Consider the following 21,433-nt stretch of genomic DNA (forward strand, 5'->3'; position numbering starts at 1 on the left):
TTGAGTGCATCCCAGACCATAAGACCAGAGACAGCTGAGTATTATTGGATTCAAGAAAAAAAGTGATTTGATTGGGTTAAAATGCCAGTGCCTTATGGGCTGTGGAATACCAGGAAGTAACAGTGATGTCAAAACGGGAATGGTCAGATATAACAATACTTTGATATGTACAGGAAGAGACATGGGGGATTAACCTGTTGTCAATAAAAATATAATCTATTCTGGAGTACTTGTGGTGAATGTGGGAGAAAAGGAATACCACCATATATCTGAAATTCCATACTTGGAGAGAAAACACTGAATGTGTAAAGCAGATTTACTCAATACACCAGGTTTGGTGGAAGAGCGATCCAGCACTGGGTCCAACCAACAGTTAAAGGCCCCCTTCCCCCAAAGTATTAAGTAGTGGGAGCCCAGGTCAGGGAAATGAGAAAACAGATGATCAAGGAAGTGGACATCATCTATGTTTGGAGCATATAGACTGGCCAAGACAACATTTGTGTTGAATAGTTTTCCTGAGACAATTATAAATCTACTGCTCCTATCAGCTGTGATTTTGGTTGGATTGAAGAGTTCGTTCTTACAACACAAGGATCTACCCCTTCTTGCCTTTGTCTGGAAAGTAGAATGGAAGTGCTGCCCCACCCAACCTGACAGAAATCTGGAGTTGACTGAAGAGTGCAGGTGTGTATCCTGTAGGCAATATCTGTGTTACTGCTTAAGTTGAGTGAATACTTTCTTCATTTTGATTGGGTGATTCAACCCCTCGACATTCCAACTCACAATATTAAGATAGCTACCCATTAGACTTTGTAAGGAATGTGTGTTGAAAAGTAACAGTGTGGTGTAGATTCAATGTAGTAGCATTTAAAGGGAAATAGACAACGCATAGTGAAGAACCCACAGTAATTGAGTGCCAATGTTAAAGATGACAAGATACAGATGCAACTGTGTTGAACAGTTGCAAGCTCTTCCTAACTCTTACCAATCTGTACCTCCAATTCTCGGCAACTCTTGGCCTCAATCCCGTATTTGTACAAGTCCCTCAGAATAGGTCTTCAAGATAAATAAAATAAGCAAATGATGCAATGATGGATGTTGGCCCAATGATGTTGTGGCAAGGAACCCTGGAAGACTTAGAGATTAGGAAGATTTAATGTCTCAATAAAGCATTGTACCTTTATCACCCTCCTATCCCCACCCTCCTTATGGATTCTGTAATGAGAGCAATGGAGGAGAAAATTGGAAAGGATAAGAATTGTTCCTGTCACAATAACTGCCTAGTCCAGTTTCCTTTTGCCCTTTCTGCCCCAGTCCCTGCCATTCTCCACCTGTCCACCAGATGCCCCCGAACTTTCTCACCTGATTCCTCCGCCCACCTGCTCACCTGTTCCTCATTCCCTATTTATCCCTGAATTCTCACATGCCTCTCATTCTGCCTAATCACCCAGTCTGTATATATAGCTGCCCACTTTCTATTGTCCTCTGCCAGTTTGTCATGTTGTCTACTTGCATTCAAACCACCTGTATCTGTTCCCTGTTTCTTATCATCCTGTTTATCTGCTCTGCTACCTGTGATTTTGACCTACCAGGAAATGCACTACACAAAGCTAAATACTTCAGTCTGACCTTGAAATGGTGTTACTACAGTCAGCTAACTGGATCAACTTTTCAGCAGCAGTGGTTTCTTCAAGTTTCTTTTAATGCTTAGTGTGACAAAATATTTTTTTAGATAAGTGTGAACCAAATGGAGTGCAAATCTGTAAATGCAGACATAGGCAGCTCAGTGAGTGGCTTAGTCAGGCATACAGGCCTCCTTTCCCAAATTAGAGGGTGTAGCAGCATTCAATACATGGTACATGTACACACGTACACACATTACAACAAAACGTACAATGCTCCCATGCCTCAAAACACCAGAAAAGGCTGCATGTGGCAGATTTTCCTTCTCTGCCATTGCCTCTCTTGCAGTAGTAGCCTGAGATTGCTTGGTGTAGGAAAGCAGTAATATATTCCCCAGAAGTCACAATCTGTTTCCCATTCATAGCTTGCCTACACAACCTACGTGTAACACTGTATATCCATATTCTCTGTGTGTGCAGTGAAACTTCAAAGTGAGATATACGAGGTGTGAAAGACACCATTAAGAAACAGTTCTTCTCTGCACTTACATGTTACATAAGGCTAAACCTGCCATAGCTCCTCTCCAACTATCAATGCTAGCAAGTTACATAACAGCAGTGTGTACGTGTACATGTTTGTTGAAGCAGAAGAGAGAGAGAGAGAAAGTAAAAAGAGAAAAACCATGGAGTGAAACAGTATATTAGTCTCCAGAGGCAGAAGCACACAATGTTCAGTATTGACCTGCATATGTGCTTCACTGATTTCAGCAGCTTGATGTTTGTATCTCTTGGCCTCAGTATCTCCATCTGAACTCTGCGGCGCGCACACACTGGACTAGGTTCAGCTTCCCATAACTGGCATGATAACAAAAGAGATTCTGATTCTAGAAACTCATGCCATCTAATAGCATTTGCAAATGGTGAGAGAAATCATGTGCAGCATGTTTATGAAGATGAATGTTCAGTGTATATGTGGTTCACCAGACACCTGCTGAGTGGTCTATGTTTCCTTGGAAAAATCCTCTGTTGCACAAGAGATGCTTTTTGTATTTCCACTGAAACAAGAGGAAGAAACAGGGCTGAATAGATGTGCATAATTTTGAAACTAAAATGTGTGCTGCTGTAAGCCAGCAAAAAAAAGCAAAATAAATAATGGATGGATTGATGGAAGGATGGATGTAGAACTTGCCCAAACAAGCCAAGGGAGAAGGGAGAAGGGAGAAGTGTGAATAAAAGACAAGATATCCATACAAGCTGAGATAGCAACATGTAAAAAAAAATAGCAATTTGATTTGAGTTTCTTGTGTCTGGAAGTGATATACTACTAGTAAATATAGGCCTGTCCTTTACCCACAAAGCTAAATTTGTCTGCTGTACATATGCAGGTTTAGAACACTGTCATCGTTTTTTATTCTAATTCAAACACTGCAGATAAACACTGCCTGATTCAAACACAAGAGTCACTCACTATATTCTGCTTGCAGTACCAAATAGGGTTTTGAGATTTATAAGGGAAGTCTCCTCAAAAAAACACTAAATTCTAAAATTGACTTTAGGATTTTCTGCTCATCGTATTGCCCTGTCTAGCAAATCCCAGTGACCTATCTGGCACCAGTGGTTTTACACAAACTGAGACTAGAGGATTTGGACTCAGGATAGAGCCAGATGGAGCAAGCCAGAAAGAAAGGGTGACGGGGAAAACAATTTGAAATGGGCATAGCGATTAGAGATAAACTTGAATTTATTCTCTGCCTGGCTAGATTTCACTTTTTTTGAATGCAATGTAGTTTGTCAAATAGTCTAAATAATACTTGTCATGAGAGAATTAGCCACTAATATTCAACACAATTATGTTATTCAGAAAAGCATTAATGTCTGCATATTTCTGCCAAAAATATCCCATGATTGTAGCTGATTTGGTACTATTTCATTTCATAAGGCCTAAAAAGGATGGTAAACGGACTGACCATGGTTTACTTTAAATGCCAGTTTGGTAAACTCCACACACGTGGTTCTCCAAAGATATAAAACAAAAGTGTGTGTGTGTGTGTGTGTGTGTGTGTGTGTGCGTGTGCGCAATGAGAGGAGGGAACAATGAGAGAAAAGGACTGAGGAGGGGAGGGAAAGAAGAGGAGGAATTGATTCATATTACAGAGGCCGTTTTCTCCCAACTTTTCCACTCCTGTAAATCTTTAGGAGCTGAATAGTGTGCCTGGAAGCTTGCTGACCAGACCCCCACTACATACATGCATGCGCGCGCACACACACATTCATACAAACTCCAACTGATCTTCCTTCTTACAGGTTTTTTGTAGTTATTATCAAGTGCACACTTGACAAAATGCAACATACTCACCACTGAGAATAAGAAGGGGCAAAAAGGCAAATTATGAGTCATCCACTGAAACAGTGGTATAATAACAGGAGATGCTATCAGTCCAAAGGATTGAATTTCAAACTTATGACATTTCATTCTGAGATAAAAATCAGTCCTGCGGAGTGAGTGGATTGGACGGCACATGTAGTTTTTCCTGACTCACTCACCACCACTTTGGCCTTTCTGGTTTGACCTACATTTCACATCGCCTTTTGTGTGCATGTAAACACAGCTTACAGTACAAATCAGGTGGTGGAACATTTTTCAGTTTATGTTTGCATTAGAGAGCTAAATCATGCGTCTAAACCCATATGATTTGAAATGTTGTGTTTATATGTGTGTTTGTGGATCCAAGCACATGCAGGGCGTGTGCCTCTGTAACTGTATACTGATAGTTTAGAGGTGTGTGTGTGTTTGTGTGTGTGTGCGCATGATGAGAGACTGGTGAAGACAGTCAGATGAAGGACTCAGTGTTTTCTCAGATGTTGCTCAGATGTTGCTTTTATATATTGTATCATGTCATTTTGATGATTGCTGGAGGGTGATCGTACAGATCTGCAGCAATATTTCTAAAACAGACACATTTGTGGATGGTGTTTACCAATAAGACATGGAGAATAAATCACTTCGCTAACTGCAACACTTCCTTTCTGGTATATCGCCTTGAATGCCCCTGTGGATTTTTCTATGTGGGGAGAACAAAAAGGAGATTAAAGACAGACTCGGGGAGCATAAAACTGCTATTCACACACAAAATCCAAACTATCCTATAGCCACCATAAAGCAGGACATGGGAGTCCCTCTTCCTTTAAAGCAGTTGCCCTTGAAATCTTACATAACCATATAAAAGGTAGTAATAGACTAAGAAAACAATGAGAAACATTCTAAAGGCCACTAAGTCTCCAGGACTGAATGATAAGGTAGACTTTTTACATGTTCCTATTATCCCCAATAGTTAGAAGCTATTGTGAAAGCTTTAATATTTGCTCATTTAAACATTATGTACATCTAATGTCCAGTGACTATGATCCATCCATTTTTATAGTTATTTTATTCTTTGATACTTTACTGCCACTCACTTGAGCATAATGTAATATTCTTCGATCTGGTAAATTTGGATATGCTTGTTCTGTCATGAGTGGTGTGTATTAGGAAGCAGGGGAAGGACCCACAAGTAGACTGTAGAGGCAGGCAGGGACAGTGCAGTGAGTTTATTGTCAAAAAAGAAGATACAAAAGTTCACAGGCATGGGTGGCAAGTGCAAACAGTTCAAACCGCAGTTATATTAAATCCACAGAGTTGCAGGGATGAGACAAGGGAAAAGTCCAGACAGGCAGGCTAGCAGATACAGATATGGTACAGGTCCAGGTAACAGGATACAGAAAATAGAAGCTTGAAAGCACTGACAACAAGCAACATGACAACTACCATCTGGCAATGAACAATGGAAATGGACCAGTATAAGTAGTGAGTGTCTGAGGGAATGTGTTGCAGGTGAGGAGTGGGCAGAATTGGCCAGGACTGATGAGAAGTGCTGAAAAGGTGTATAGATGGGGAAAGGAGCATAGACTCTAAAAAAAAAATATGGACGTTGTCACCATGTTGTCATTCATTGGTTTGTGGACTGCCTTTTTTAAGCCTTGAGTTTAGCGATTTGGCCATCACCATCTTGGATTTGACCATCGCCATCTTTGATTTTTGGAGCCAGAAGTGACCACATTTGGACGAGAGGGTGGAGTTGACCCTAGCGCTAGTTGCTAGCTTGGTTAGCTCAGTGCATTTTCAGTCTATGGTTAACTGTGATGATGCTATAATTTTTTGATTGGGAAAAACAGGCCTAAAACCATTTAAATTAAATGTACTTACTGGAAAAACTGACTAGCTGACTCCTTTTAGAGGGTCTTTTATTACAACCAAATGCTGAACAAGACTTTTCTTAGGCAACCAAAATGTTACAATTAAGTTTCATGAACTGAAAACAGCGACAGCTACGTCTATACTCTGTGAACCTGGGGTTACGCCATGATTATGTTACATAATCAACGTTGTCCCTGTGGTAGCAACTTGTCAATCACAAGGTAGCCACGCCCTAAAGCATATGCTGCTTTAAGTCTATTTTACTTTAAATGGGACCATAATTTATGAACACATCATGCTGTTTTGAAGAAGACTTGAAACTAGTGATTGAGACCCTAAACGAATTATGAAACTGTTTACTGGGGTAATAAATCAAGAGAGAAGTAAGGTCATTTTACTAAAGACTTCCATACAGTCGGACTTCTTTTTGCAACCAGTGGAGTCGCCCACTGCTGGCCATTAGAAAGAATGCAGGTTTATGGCAATTCCGCATCGGCTTCACTTTTCAGACTGGGAGCAACAGTTTGAAGATGGTTGGTCTGGGGAGTTGAAGGAAAGTCCATAGCCTGGGAGAAGTGAGCAGGGGCTGGAGACAGAGAGCAATGGAGAGGGCTGGGAATGAGTGTGGCTGCAGAGAGGGACTGAGGAGCAGATTATGACATTTTCATCCCTTATACATGCCAACTTTGATTTGCAATAGACTCTGTATGTCAAAGTCAAAAATGAACATGTTTTGGGGGATAAAATTGTTGTGGAAAGTCATAAAATGTCTTTGAAATGATAAATGAGGGGGGAATTGTCATATACCATGTGGTCATCTGTGAGCGATTCTAGCAGTGCATTGTGGGGGAGAAAAATGCTGCGGTTTTACAACCAAGGTCATGGCCTAAGGAGAAAACCACACCGCAAGCAGTAGAAGAATATGCCAAAAACGATTGGTTGAACATGTTTTAGGTATAGAAAGTAGAAAAAACAGAACTTCTCTGTTCTTCATTTCTTTAAATGATATTCTACAAATTGCATGTGCATCTGCGGTTGTTAGCATTTCATAGATACTATATCAGTATTGGCACATATGTTGGCCATCAAGTAACAAATAAATCCAGTAAGAAGAATGCCACAGATGTTTTCGGTAGCACTTACAAGTTTATGCTACAACTGTAAATCCAGCATCAGTCTATACTGTACATAATTAAGTTGAGTGGGTTGGTTCATAATTATGTTAACAATTATTTCATATGCATATTTAAAGGATCAAAAATGTTTGTTATGCATTAATGTTGAAAAAAATGGATGATATACAATTATCTGACCCTCCCCCCTTTTTTTAACCCTCAAATATTAATATTGATATCCACCTAAAAAAAAAAAAAAGCCACATCTATCGTTCTTTAGTAGAATGCTGTCTAAAAAACAGTGCATTTCTTACACTAGTGTATGTACTGTGCACCCATTATCAGGAGGATGAAGCAAAAGCTCAGAATGTTTGAGGTTAAGATAAGGACCAAAAACAATTGAATTGAATTGAAAAAAGTGTGTTTGTGATAGTATTTCTTCAGCAGAACATTGTTAGCTTGCCGCCTGCTTTCATCATCTCCTCTCCCTCCCCTCCTCAGCCTGCCACAAGGCCAGCACACCAGCAAGTCTATACAGCGTGGATATGATTATGTATCTTGGCAGGAACACTGTGCATATTGTGTTTATGAGTGTATGTGCATGCGTGCATCACAGTGTGTCCCAGTTGGAGGAGAGAACCAACTCATGGAACACTTGACAGAAGATATATACCTTTTTCCAGAGGAAAAGGAAACAAAGGCAGACTCCAAATGATACACGGCTCCTCTATGAGGCCTTCGAGAGCACTTTCTCCTCGCTATCGATTCCTACTCTCCAGGTAAACCCAGCTGTGAACCCATGAGCTCTGCTGGACCCGTTTCTTTAATTTTTATGGTCTTTTTAATGTGACAATAATCTCTCACAGCCAGGCTGTCTGCTATCTCCCAGCATGTGCTGACTCTATATGAACCCAGCTTTCCTCTCTCGCTCTTTCTCTCAACTGCTGTTTTTGCCAGATAGGAAGAAATCTCCTTTCTTTCTTTTTCTCTTCTTTTTGCCTTACCATGCTGGCTTGTCATTGCCTTTTTTTTTACGCTCTCCCACCCCTCCTTCGCTCCTTCCCACCCCCGTCCTTCCCCATCCAGGTAGGTCTGTGGTGCCAGACAGAGGAGCACAGTGTTCCTTTGTTATTTCCAGGACTTAAGTCTAGATAACAACCGCAGCCACTCCGACTCACCAACACATCAGCAGCCTCATATCTCAGGCTTTACATTTCCATAATTGGGATTTGAGAGGCAAGTCCTAACAAATGAAAGGGATTTCCGGATATCTTAACCAAGATTCCTTTTCAGACATACAACAATAAAGACTTATATGGACACTCACAGTCACACTCACTTCTCTTACAGTACACAAAAAACCTGAATAGCTTTATCTTTCAGTGCTGTGAGAACCAATTCTGCTTTAATATCTACAGATGAGTCAGAATCCTCATAGCCCGATAGTCAGATTCAGCACATGCTCACTTGGCACATGGGATGGAGGGATGATACATTACCAGCTGGTCCTGCTCCAGTTGGCCCCTCCCCTTGACAACGGTTGCCTAGTGCCACAACTGGAGCCCATCACCAGGGCGGGCAGACAGCCTGCCAGATGTGAGGCCTTCTCCACGGTCTCTGTAATCCAAGCAGAAACACAAACTACACGTACACAGTAATGCACATACACAGATGTACGTAACAAAAAGTACGTAAAGCATCTCTTTCCACGACTCTGCCTTTACCTGCACTGTATGACTTTATATATCCTCTTTCTGAAATATACTGAAGAACATGACACGCAGTTTTAGAAATGGCATGCAGACCTCTCTGTTTTCCATCCAAACCCAAGAGTGACCTTGTTGTGGCCACAGATTCCCCTTGTGGAAAGCAGTCTCCTTCAGGACTCTGCTATTAGCGGCTTTGTGGGACAGAGTGGCGACATGTTAATGGCACACAGACACAGAAGAGGCTACAGACCCCTGCACCCTCCTGCACCGAGAACACAGCTGACTACAGGGAATGTGGACTCTTAGAAATATATGTTAACAGCAACCACTAAGGGATGGTTTGGATTTGTGTTGGCATCAAGATTAAATTAATACTGTTTTTAAAGCGACTGCAGCATGTGTAGTATGTTAACATCTACTGTATGGAACATGCCCATATAAATTTGAAGACAGAGTAGACCACAGGGGCCATTACTGAGAAGTGCTTTATGGCACAAAACAGGAAGAGGGTCCTGTTCTTCCAACATAAACACAAAATGTTATAACACTTAATGGGAAACGTAAATTTGCAATGAGTTAACTAATGTTAAGTAACTAATGTAATTAACTAACCAAAGCTAACCATAAGTTATTTTGTCTCTCAGTGCATTCAGATTTTCCTACCCTGTCTGTGGTCCAAAGGCCGTTGGTTCCCATGAAGATGTAAACCTATAAAAACAGGTCTCAAAGTTTCAGTTTCTGAGTAATTTCCTTAACTGTCTGGGCACTGTATCTATTAGCAAATGTTAACCAAATGTAGTAAATAGCACTTTTGTTAGGGACTATTTTCAGCTGTGGATTAATACACATTTGCAGGGATAGTGAGTATTTACAGCACCAGGAGGGTGTATGTGGCTTTGACTCAAAATAAACTTACAGTGCCCATGTTCATGTAAACGAAGGACCATGTCACCCAATGCCACAATGTGGCTCACTAATGTGTTTTTAGCAGTTTTTAGACCACAATGGAGGTTTATTGGAATAGGGATAAGCTATATTAGGTTTTGGCTACACAGACAACACTTGATACTATGATCAATTCATTACTGGTTTTAAGACGTATCCTTTAAAACGGTCTGAAAAACTGTATTTTCTACAGTAAGTAAAGAATTCCTTAAGTGGGAATAGTAATAACGTCTATGGCATTCAAGGTCGTTCTCCTAAAACTGTAACTAGTAAAACAGATCTTGGGTAAGTGGATCCACTTCCTGAGGCCTTTAAGAGGAAGTGTCATCATACTAATAAGTCACCATTTGATACGTAGTGTACCACCATGCCAAACTTAACCAGGCTGTCACTTGGACTTTTAAGGTGAAACATTTAAAGAATTTGGAGCGACTGTATTTGTGGCTCAGTCTTTGGTTATAGTTAGAGAGCTGTTTTTTGTTTTTCACGGCTAGGTTTCCTCAAGAGTCTGCACGTGACATAGAAAATAAGCTACACCAACTGCAGATAAAACAAACTAGAAAGAATGAGTTAATAGATCTAATGTTGGTCTATGGTAACAAGGTGACAGCATGATGATGTAATTTCACGGAGGCCAAAAGGTCATGATGATGTGGCCAATGGGCTATCCATCTGGACTACTTCCTTGTAAACACAAGGGTTAATGGGTTAGTGGCCACACATGCATGCACCCCCACTCACGTACACACACTACCACTGTGGTCAATGGGGCACCACATCTCAAACTTTCAAAGCATGATAAAACCCTGCCCAATGATCCATTTATGACTGTCCAGGTCAAGATTGACAAATGGCTGTCAACTCACCATATCATTGTTTCATGAGACACGGAGGCAGTTCAAAGAGAGTTTTGAGGATCTAAAGTGGGTACCATCAGATAGGCTTATTAATGAGGCCTGTCTGAAGTGGCGTCTGGCAAACAGCCAGCAAGACTACTGGCAAGAAAGACACAGTGTGAGAAGAGTTTAAGAAAGTAACCAGATGCTTTTAAAAGTTTCCTTGAATAACTTGTCTTGCCCTCAGATTTGAATAATTTCCTTTGCCTGATCCGAAGAAAGTCTTTCCATTCAACACCATCATGCTCTACTGTGTAAAACTTTAAAATCACAAGACATTGACAGGAGTAGAAACAATGGCAGCCATCAAACTGGACACACTCCTTGACCTTATGCAAGACCTGATCCACCTACCCCAAACCGCTCCCATTTACCTCAGTTCCCAGAAATCTTTGTGTTCGGTCACAGGCTGTGTGCGGTAAAATGTAAACAGAGATCTTCATGATGAGTCACTGGGAACTCCATTGTCGTAGTGACTTGCCAGCGTAGCAGCAGCTACACATGGTGATACCCAAAAAGCAATGAAGGGAAAAATACCAGCATTTGTACATTTGTGCGTTTTCTGTCACTAATTCGCTCCAAGTATAATGATAATGTCCGTTTTAACTGCTGTACAGCATTTTGTGCTATAACATGTAACATAATCAGTGTACTATATTGATTTAGTCATGAAATATGGTTTATTTAAACACTGAATGTACTTCTGGAAAGCCAACTAACCACTTTAATGGGGCACATGCAGTATACTTTTAGACCATTTGTCCAGGGAAAGTTGGCTGAACACTTTTTGATGACAGATTGACACTGAGCTCTTTGCCGCTGTCTGTTATTAAATATTTGCTTAAAGTTGGAAGAATTAGCTTGTTCGCCAATTACCTGGATAATAAAAGATTAAATGTATTTCAAACCGTTCTATACTGTAGGTGTATCCCACTCAGGGTGGCCTATAGCTTCTGCATCACTTGCCATTAGAAACAAGTCCACTGGTATTGCAAGTGTCTCGCTAGTCTAACATCAAAGGCTTCCATAAGTCAGCTGGTGTTTGGCTTGCCGCTCATCAGACTGGCACAGACGGAGCTTGAACTTCAGAGGCTTTGGCCTTGGTTTCACAAAGAAAGCAATGATGTCAAGATTTCTGGACACATTGCAACATCACACCACTTTGAGGCTTGAGAGGAGCTAAAAGCTATGCTGAAATCTGGAGACAGAGGTGCGATCATAAATCAGAATTCCCTCACACTCTCTCACTCCTCACTAACTTCTGCCACTTTTTCTCTCCTCCAGTCTCTCGGCCTCTCCCGGCCAGAGACGGCACATTTTAAACCCATTAGCGATGGGCCTGCCAGCTGTACATCAGCAGAAAACCATAAATTGTTTTATTGGATGAAGTTTCTGCAAAATGATGAGCTCAGCGTTACCGATTCCCGGTATACCGCTAGCTTATTGTGTGGGTGAAAGCGTGCCTCTTGTCAAATATTCAAGAAAAAATAATGGTTATTTCCAAGGCTTTTGACATTTGCATAATGTCCCTTGTGCATTTGTCACGCCTTCCTCCAAATCTGTGTCAGTGGGCTAGGAGCTTTATAGCATTTATATTGAATTTGCTATACAAATATTTGACTTCTTATTTATGAGCTTGCAAGAAGCCATCCATTATATCTTCAGGCATTTGCTTAGCAAGCATGAATATCGGCAGTGTTTTCAATAAATGTTTGTCTATACACTGTAGCGACCTTCTGTGCAAAATTTGCTGATTTATGGCATCTCAGCTACACCTCTCCACTGCTGCAGGCTGTCTCTGCCTTTATCTCTGCGACTGGTCGAAGAAGGAGCAGCTTGTGTGAAATTGTTGACATTAGTACCCATCTCCCACCCCCTCAACCCCTACTCCCCGCTCTCACCAGCCCCTCCAAGTCACACAGCTGTGTGCAATGCAAACACTACGGGCCCCCTTGGACCGCGTTGCCTGGGTAACCAGGACCACAACCAGGTATACCTACCATCCTCCTGCTGGCGGTCAGCCATCGGTCCCTCTGTGAGTCAGACGCTCCGTAAATGATGCCTCCTGGAGGTCACCATATTTACAGTACATGCTTTATCCCGTAATGTCATTGGCAATGAGGGAGGGGGTCAAGATTTTACAAACTAATATTGCAGGGTGGCAGTGGGGGATTTTGGGGGGTTTTGGTTGGTACAGCAACCGAGCCTCCTCCAACTCATTCGACAATGTTTAATACCATGTGTTGCTGTTTTCCCTCGTTGCCTTGGAGATAGGATTCCTCAAAGATGGGAAAGCCCCAGACCCTTACCTACCCCCTCACCCCACTGCCCTCCACCCCCCCCCCCAATATACATACACACACACACACCATGGGTCCACTCTCCTGTGGAATAACATTTTGGTGCGTCAGCAGGACTGTGGGCTCCAGGGAGGAATGTTGTCTCGGAGGACAGGTGCGTCACACCTGTATGGCCTGCAGTGTGGACGGGAAATATTCATTCCATTTCCCTTTTACCCCCCCTGCCCCCCACTGCAGACCCCACAATCACTGGTTACCACTTTCTGCTATAAGGGGCCCTGAATGAAAGCCGGCGAGGGTAGTGGGTGTGATCTGGAATATAACATTAATGTTGCCATTAGTGGACTGTGTGTGGAAGAAAATACACAGCAGTGGAAAAGTTTACAATTCATTATGCCCAATATAGCTGACATGAAATGTTAATGATCAAATGTAAACCATTACATATTATGGGACTTTAAAGGGAGGCTGTGTAACTTTTGAAAGAAGAAATAACATGTTCTAACAGTTACAAATATAAAATTTAATTTATAAGCACTAAAATGCACCCTTGATTAATTCAAAGCACTCAGGGGTTTTGTAGCTACAGCTTTATTTGGTCTGGTATGACCATTACCTTATAGTAGCTAACGTTAGCTAATGTTTTTCTGTGTGTATATTGCTGTGTAACTTACAGTACAGATTCCATTCGCTGACTTAATGCCCCTTCTCTACTTTTCCTCGCGCAACTGCTACGTCTTTAGCATTTTTGCATTATCTCATAATTGTTTTGTCTGGCCACAGTTGCAACTGCAGTAAAACTTACATAAGCTCATTTTAATGCCACTTTCTAGCTTGCGCAACAAATAATACATAAGAAATGAATGGCACCACATTTGCAGTATTTCCTGAATTTCTGTGCAACTGTGGAAACTCACTCTGTGTGGGCAGTGAATTTGCCTATTAGCTGAAAAAACTTGGCTACCACTGAACTTTTTTCCGGCTGATGTGATTTGTTTTTGGAAACAACAGTTCCAACTTAATGGGTGAGAAGTTGATTCCCAGTTATCGGCTTTTTAATGGGGAAAAAAGAAAAGAATAATCTTCAAACTCAAGAAAATGTTATTTTTTTTCCTTATTAGTCCTTCCTAATTTATGCTTGCCAAAAATCATACATATCTGTCTTTTAAAGTGCCATTGTGTATGTATATTCATGGATTCTGACAACCGGGTCAGAATTTGGATGGGATGGCACATACGATATTACATCTTTACATGAACTTTAACTTTAATTAAGGCTTTACATCTGGACTATAGAATTGACTGGTAACAACTGTCTGACTTCTCCTGTCTCCTGGAGTATCTCCACATAGTCGATTTGCATCATTTAAAGTAAGTAGGTGGGTGAAGGTGAAGGTGTGTGTTGGGGGCGGCTTTCTGCCATTCAGGGTCCAGTATTCTGCCTGTTCTACCACTTATCCCAAAAGAACTTCATCCAAGAAATACAAACTAAGCTGTGCTTAAAAGACTTCATGAAAGACATTATTCTTATCCCGAGATGACTTCTATTTCAAGGCAAATTCATGAAATATGAATACTATGGGAGCTTTAAATCTGCACCTAAATGGCCTCTTGGAATTCTCTTTCAGTGTTATTGCTGAAGCGTGGAGCAGAACTGCAATTATAAATCAGTTTTTCTCCTCGTTTTGCTACTTTAACACTTTAATCATTTAATTAAATAACCACCTTAATGGCCTCTTGACAGAAAGGGCTGCATTTTAAGTAATAGAGCCATATCCTCCAACAAGAGTGCAGTATTTCTTTGGCAACTTAAAAAGGCAGTGTGTACTGGGTCCAGCATGAAGTGAACCTGTCCTTTTAGGGAATGCAGACATAGAGAGATGTTCCTTCAAAATCAAAACATGTTTGTGTGCTGGGATGGACGCATACAGAGAGAGAGCAGGGGGTAATGAATCAGCCGAAGTTGATGAGAAGCATACGTGCAGTCTGGAGCAGAGCAGATTGTGATATAAGAGGCATAAAAAAAGAGTAACTGACCTCTCCTCATCAATAAATGATTACATCTCCCTCCATTCCACAAAACAGTACATGTGTATCCCCTCCACATTTCATAATATTCCCTAATACACATACACACACACACAGTCCTGACTGTTCAGTCAAATCTCTGACGTGGATGAATTGTTAGCTGGAGGGGGCTGTGGGATGCCTGGGAGTGATAACGTGATTACTGTAAATCAGAACAAGATCAAGCTGTACTTGTGCTTACAATTGAATAAAGCTGAGAGAAAAAAAAAACAAAGAAGGATACCAAGGGTGAGGAAAGTAGGCTCAATAAAGAGCAAAAGTGATAAAGAGTGAACAAGTGGGAAAAGCTGTTTAGAGAATTTCATCACTGAGAGAGAGAGACATGAGAAATAAAACATCACCAAGTTGAGAGCAGCAGAGAAGAAAAAAGATGAAGGCCGACATGGGAGAAGAAGATGCAGGGCATCTGTTGTTTGAGCAAATGCTGACTAGAACACATGCGATCGTACATTACATGTCCGAGAACAGGCCTGAAATACGGGCGCTGAACTCATCTGAGACATAACAACTGCTGGATGTCAAACCAAAAACATACTGACACATGAACACAACCACATGTTGAAGTCAGATGGGGAAAACAATGTGCTGCTCGCCGCGAGATATGCAGCTGAGGTGGTTGACTGGGGTCAGGTAACCGAAGGTCAACCGCAGCTTTCATGTCTGATTTGTCACACTGTTAGTCATAATTTCACATGCATATAAATGATTACTGCGCAATGAAGAGAAATTAGGTGACGTCAGAGGCGTAATTTGGTGACGTGCACATATGAGGCTGTAGTCAGTCAGTCAACACTTTATGGCAAAACTGCTGGGAAAAAGCAGATGGATTCATAATGGTGTTTTCTTTCCTCTGAGCAATTGAGGCTGATGGTAATTAAAACAAGGAGTTTCCTGTTTTCTGTTGAAAGAATTCAGGTTGTAGTCATAATGTTTTTTTTGTAATGTTTTTGTTTGTGGATCTTTAGTTGATTGTGCAAGTCGGGGCAGTCTCAAAGGACCAATCTGATGGCTTCCGATTTGGGAATAATCGGATGACAAGAAGTGACGCCACACAGGAGAACAAATGAGTAAGACAAAGAGTAGAATATCGCAAATATAGTCATCTCTGCACGAAATGTGCCAGTGAACTGTCAAACAATACACCGAGAGCACAAACACGCTCACTAAAGCACATATCCACAAGACTGTGTGCCAGTGAGGCCTCATCCCAACAGAAACGGCACACTCTGTTTTCCTGCTGTTAATGTTTTTAAAGGAGCTCAGTGCCGCTAACTGTCAATGGCGCATTAAACAAGAACAGTTATCAGGGTTAAATCTGAAGTTGAAATGGAGTGGAAAAGTTTGTGTGCTCCCTGTCGTCCAAGAGGGAAGAGTATAAAGCGACAGGGAGAGAAGGAAACAGGGACAGTCAAGTTTTCCTTTATTTTCCTCATGCTTCTAATTATTAAATAAAATTGAGTTTACAGGAAGGCAATGTGAAAGGTTGGTGTGAAGAGCATAACTCTGTTTTATTTAGCAGAACTGAAGCAAACTTGGCAGGACTTTGGCGCCATGGCAGTTGTTGAATACAAATGACTGTCTACAAGTACATACAGTACCAATTATCATAAGACAGAAATACATCACAGATAGTAATAATAATAAATTCATACTACATGTTATTCATAGGGCGCTTTTCCAGGTAGTCAGTGAGGGTTTTAAACAACATTAGAACATTAAATCATATGATTAAGATACATTAATGACAGTAAAAGTAAAATTACAGGCACAGAGTCATCATAGTGTAGATGTGGATATAAAAACACTAAACATTTAAGGATAATTTCAGAATTTTTCAAGTCTATCTTAATACAATGTGGAAAAACTCTTATTGCTGCAATTATTCCTCCTGCTCAAACTGGCAGGCTCTTCATTGCGCAACTTCACTGCAAGACATTTTAAAGTTTAGCTGAAGCTAATGAAGCTTCTGGGTTAGCTAAATAATCAACTTTCAAAGTTACTGTCTTTAAAGAATGCAAATTTCCCCTTTGTGTTTCCATGGGCAGGGTTTTCTTACTGAGCTGCAGCAGAGGGATACGTTCTGATGGTCGGTTGCCGGTATAAAACAATAAACTTACACCAGCTGTCAGGATGAATATATAAACTTGATGTGGCTAATGCAGACTATTGACGCCTCGTACTGTATTAGCTTTGGCTGAACTTTTGAATGCATTTTAGCACAGAACAAGGATTGTAGATTTTAACCGCTTTCTTTTACAGTGTAGTTGCTCCTATGACGATACTCCTTCACAGCCAATATGAAGAGGAGGAATGATTATAGCAACCACATGGCATAGAATATAAATATTATTAGTATAGTTATGACAGACTTGTGAAAATCCAAACATGTCCATCAAAAGTAGTTTTAAAAAGGTGAGTTTCAAAGGATTTATTGTACCATAGTATTTTTTTTTCTTTCTATATACTAAAATAAGGATGACATGGGTGACATGAGATGGGTGACAAATTAAAGAAAACATCAAATGTGAATCATATGCTAGGGCCTTTTGAAGCGACATGTTAAACAGGGCTCTCCACCAACATCATCACAACATAAACTGGTGTCAAAGTATACTGGTAGCCAATTTGTGATCATAAGTTTTACTTGATGTAAAAAGATGTTCACAGGGCTTAGCTGTTTTGCCCTTTTGTTGCTTCTAGTTATGCATGTTCATTCATATTGTTTGTTTACAGTGTTTATTTATAGTACTGTAGGTCAATTAACCTCTTGATAATCAACCGCAACAGTCTCTTTTATAGTCATGGATTTCTACGTTCCATCTGCAGGCATGCAGAAACGCCTGTGAAGCTCTGTAACATTTTCATTGTTGTTTTGCCCCTTGTCATACCCCCACTGCATTTATTTATAGTGGACTGCGCCTAATCTAGCATGAAGACTTAATCCAGATGTAGGATTATCTGGGGAAAATGTGTCGTAATTCTCACAATCTCCCCTTCCATCTCAAGGCAAACATTAGCTCCAGCCATACATTTTCTCTTAGATCAGGTTCTGTACACGTAAAGCTGCTAAAAACAGGGTTGGCCGTCTCGGGTCAGTGGTCAGGTAACATGGCAGCAATTTATGCTATAGTTTAAGGACAAATACCTCCAGTTTGAGTTACACTGAATGCTAGGTTTGGTACCATGCGTGCATACATGTGTGTGAATGAATGTAAGATGTGTGTTAGTTGTTAAAATGTCTTAACACCAGAAATTCAATATCTAATTGAAGACAATGCTGAATGTGATTCTGATTAAGTTGCATTAAGCAGAAGGCTTAAGAACTATTAAGACATAAGAGAGTGTTTGTCGCTGCTCCTAATCTGTGATATAACACAGACGTGCAACGTCATGTAGTCAGAAATGAAAAAAAGCAGAGAGCTGTTAAAGGACTACAAAGGTTGAAATTACCTGACATGTGACATGACAGAAATGGCCCCAGAATGACCTCTGGGAGATAGCTCTGTGTGGTGTGCATGCTAACACATAAGCATACACAGTGTATAATGTAATTGTAGCTGATTAGTGTTATTGTGAAATCAAGGAAATTAGCAGTTATAGCAGCTCTGAGGGGCCTGTCATACAGACAACAAAATTACAGGAAGCTTAATGCATGGCTGGGCATATTTGATATATTCCCAGCATCCTGGATGGATGGATAGTTATTATATAGGAGCCTACACAAACAGTACTTAATAACAAAGCAATGCTGTATAATTAACACAACTCTGAGCTGCAGTAAAACCTTTAGGTGCCTTGACAAATTTTTCTCCAGGTTGCTTTGTAGATCATTTTTGTGAAATATAAAAAAAAGGCCATGAGTCAAGGACCAGAATATATTTCAGCAGTCAACGCCCAATGTGGATCTCTTTGAGGCTTACAAACCTGCCATTAGGGAAGGTGCCAATTTTGATTGTGTTTTGTGGTGTAATACAGTTGAGTCTTTATTTGAGACTTGATGGTTAATTAGTTTTAATAAAATGCCAAAATCTTAATTCTTAAAATCAGATGTGTTTAGGTAATTGTTAAAATAACAAAATTGAAAACAACTCAACCCAACAATGAAACTTAGGTTTTTCACTATCTGGATTTATGATGGAGCTTGCCAAAATCTAACATTTGTTTTTTATTTACAGTCCACACAAATAAACCAACACCAGACTGGGCTACTACTACCAGTCTAGAGGTAAATGTCTGAACTACTTTTACAATTACAGGTTACACTGATTTTTACAGGATTTTCACTCTGCATTTCCATCATATTTATGTTGGCAGGTGCATTTTAGGCAAGGTGACCAATGGACCAGATGTGCAGAACTGAACAACCACAAGAACAAACAGTGAAAGGTGATATGTTTGAGGGAAATTAGGGTAAATCAACTTTAATGTAAAGGAGCTGACCTCTTAGTTCAGCCTGTCTGCCTTAAGCCTTAAACGTTCTGCTAACTGTCAGCTAACTTACGTCATCTACATTATCTGAAATAGCTGGAATGCTTACGGTCGACATGATAGACTGGTAATTAGTAATTGGTGCTCTTAGGATAATAGTGAGCCAAGGCACGCACAAGAACACACACACTTAAGAGTAATTATTTAAAGATCTGGGATTCTTAATGCCAAAATAACCACATTACACATCTCACTACAGCCAACAATGGGGTAGACCCAGGAAATGCAACATAGGTTTGGCTGTCTGTAAAGATAGAGGGGCACAGTCACTGAGTGAAACACTCAAATTCATTATGACAGATTTCTCCCATTGACGTACACTTTATGTAATTTGTCCTGTTGGTGATAGAAATACTGAAATTTTTCATTGGCTTTATCCAGAAATATGTCAACGTGATGCGGTCTATGACAAAAAGCATAATCCAGCGTCATTGTCGATGTTGCGTTTGGCTTCACAGTGTTTATTCTGAATGGAAGTGCACTGTAAGAAACATTAACCTCAAGAACTTATGCAGTTTCGATTTGATTTTCCCTTTTTATTTTAAGTCTCTGCTGTTAGACTAGACAGTGACATGTTAAGATGAAGAATGTATTTTCTTTGTGAACAACTTAAAAAAAACAACAACTTCAAACCCACATTGTATGAAGGCAAAATGAAAGCAGCATGTCTCATCCCAAACATGGCAACACTTTCAGACCCACGCAAAAATCTGAAACAGACAAAAGGCGGCATTGATCATTGCAATATGTATTTTTATAACTGACATTGTGTTCCACTTTATTTGATTGACCTTAGTGATTTATCAAATTATTGCCTTTGACATGAAGATGCTCCTTCAGCCCTACCAAATCAACAACATATTTTACTTGCTGGCTTCAGAAAATATTTTTTGTACAGTTTGTCTGTATTCATTTGTTTGATATTAAAATTAAGTGATATCAATTGAGTTTAGTTTGGCAGAGAATGCATCTAACTTCACCAGCAGCATCCAGAGAAATCTAGAGAATCCAGATTCTACCAGTTTCTTCCCTCTCTTTCCCATCCTCTTTGATTTGCTGAGGGGTATTTGTCAGCAGGTCGACAGGGTCATCTTCAGACGTGGTCAGGGTGGCAGAGAGGGTCGTGATGATGTCCATATAGACTTCCCAGCACTCGAGGAGGCAGTGTGGCGCCACGTTCAAAGTGCTCGCTTGTTGGTGTGGAATGTTTGGCGGGCGAGGTGAGTCCGTTTGAAGTGTGTGTGTGTGTGTGTGTGTGTGTGTGGGTGTGTGTTTCACCGTGCAAAAATAGCCTTTGCAGTCCAGATGGGCGTGTCCGTTTTGACACCACAGTGGCCTGGGTTATGTGTACACTGGCCAGACATACCAACCTTGCAGCCAGGTGTACCAGCCAGCTCGCAGTAGGGATCATGGGAAACAGTTTAGATACAGATGGCACATCCAGGGTACAGCAACCTGCTGGAGACGCTTATCAGTCTCACTCACATCTGCTAACATCACACACAGAGCGAGTCAAACCATCCACACACTAAAAACTTCAGCATGGCTCATGTTATTCCAGGCTAGTACACATACCTTTTTTCCACATTCTTTTTTGAACTTATTTTCTTGTATCACTTTTTTATGCTTACAAAAAAAATTTATATAGTATTCTGCTTAACTTTGTTTACTTAATTTCATAAGCACTTTGGGCTACATATGTGCACAAAAGGTGGTAGGTAGAGATCTTTATTATTATTATTATTATTATTATCATTACATTGAGATTAAAGAAATTTAATTGTGTGCTCACAGCCATATAGTACACAAGAGAAAGAAAGAAAGTTTGTGCTCAGGTATTAAGGTTGTTCACAGGTACGGTACGAATCTAGCCAATCCCTGGGCAGAAGGGAGCAGTGAGGAGTTGATGGGAGAGGAGCAGCAGTGTTAGACAAACAGTGGCCTGGTATCCAGGTAACGCCGACGGGAAAGGGGCGACAGGGACCGTGAGGCCCTGCTGTTACAAGATGATTTCAAGTACAACCCCTTGTTAAAGA

Source organism: Thunnus thynnus, chromosome 24, assembly GCF_963924715.1.
Source record: "Thunnus thynnus chromosome 24, fThuThy2.1, whole genome shotgun sequence".
Lineage (NCBI taxonomy): Eukaryota > Metazoa > Chordata > Actinopteri > Scombriformes > Scombridae > Thunnus > Thunnus thynnus.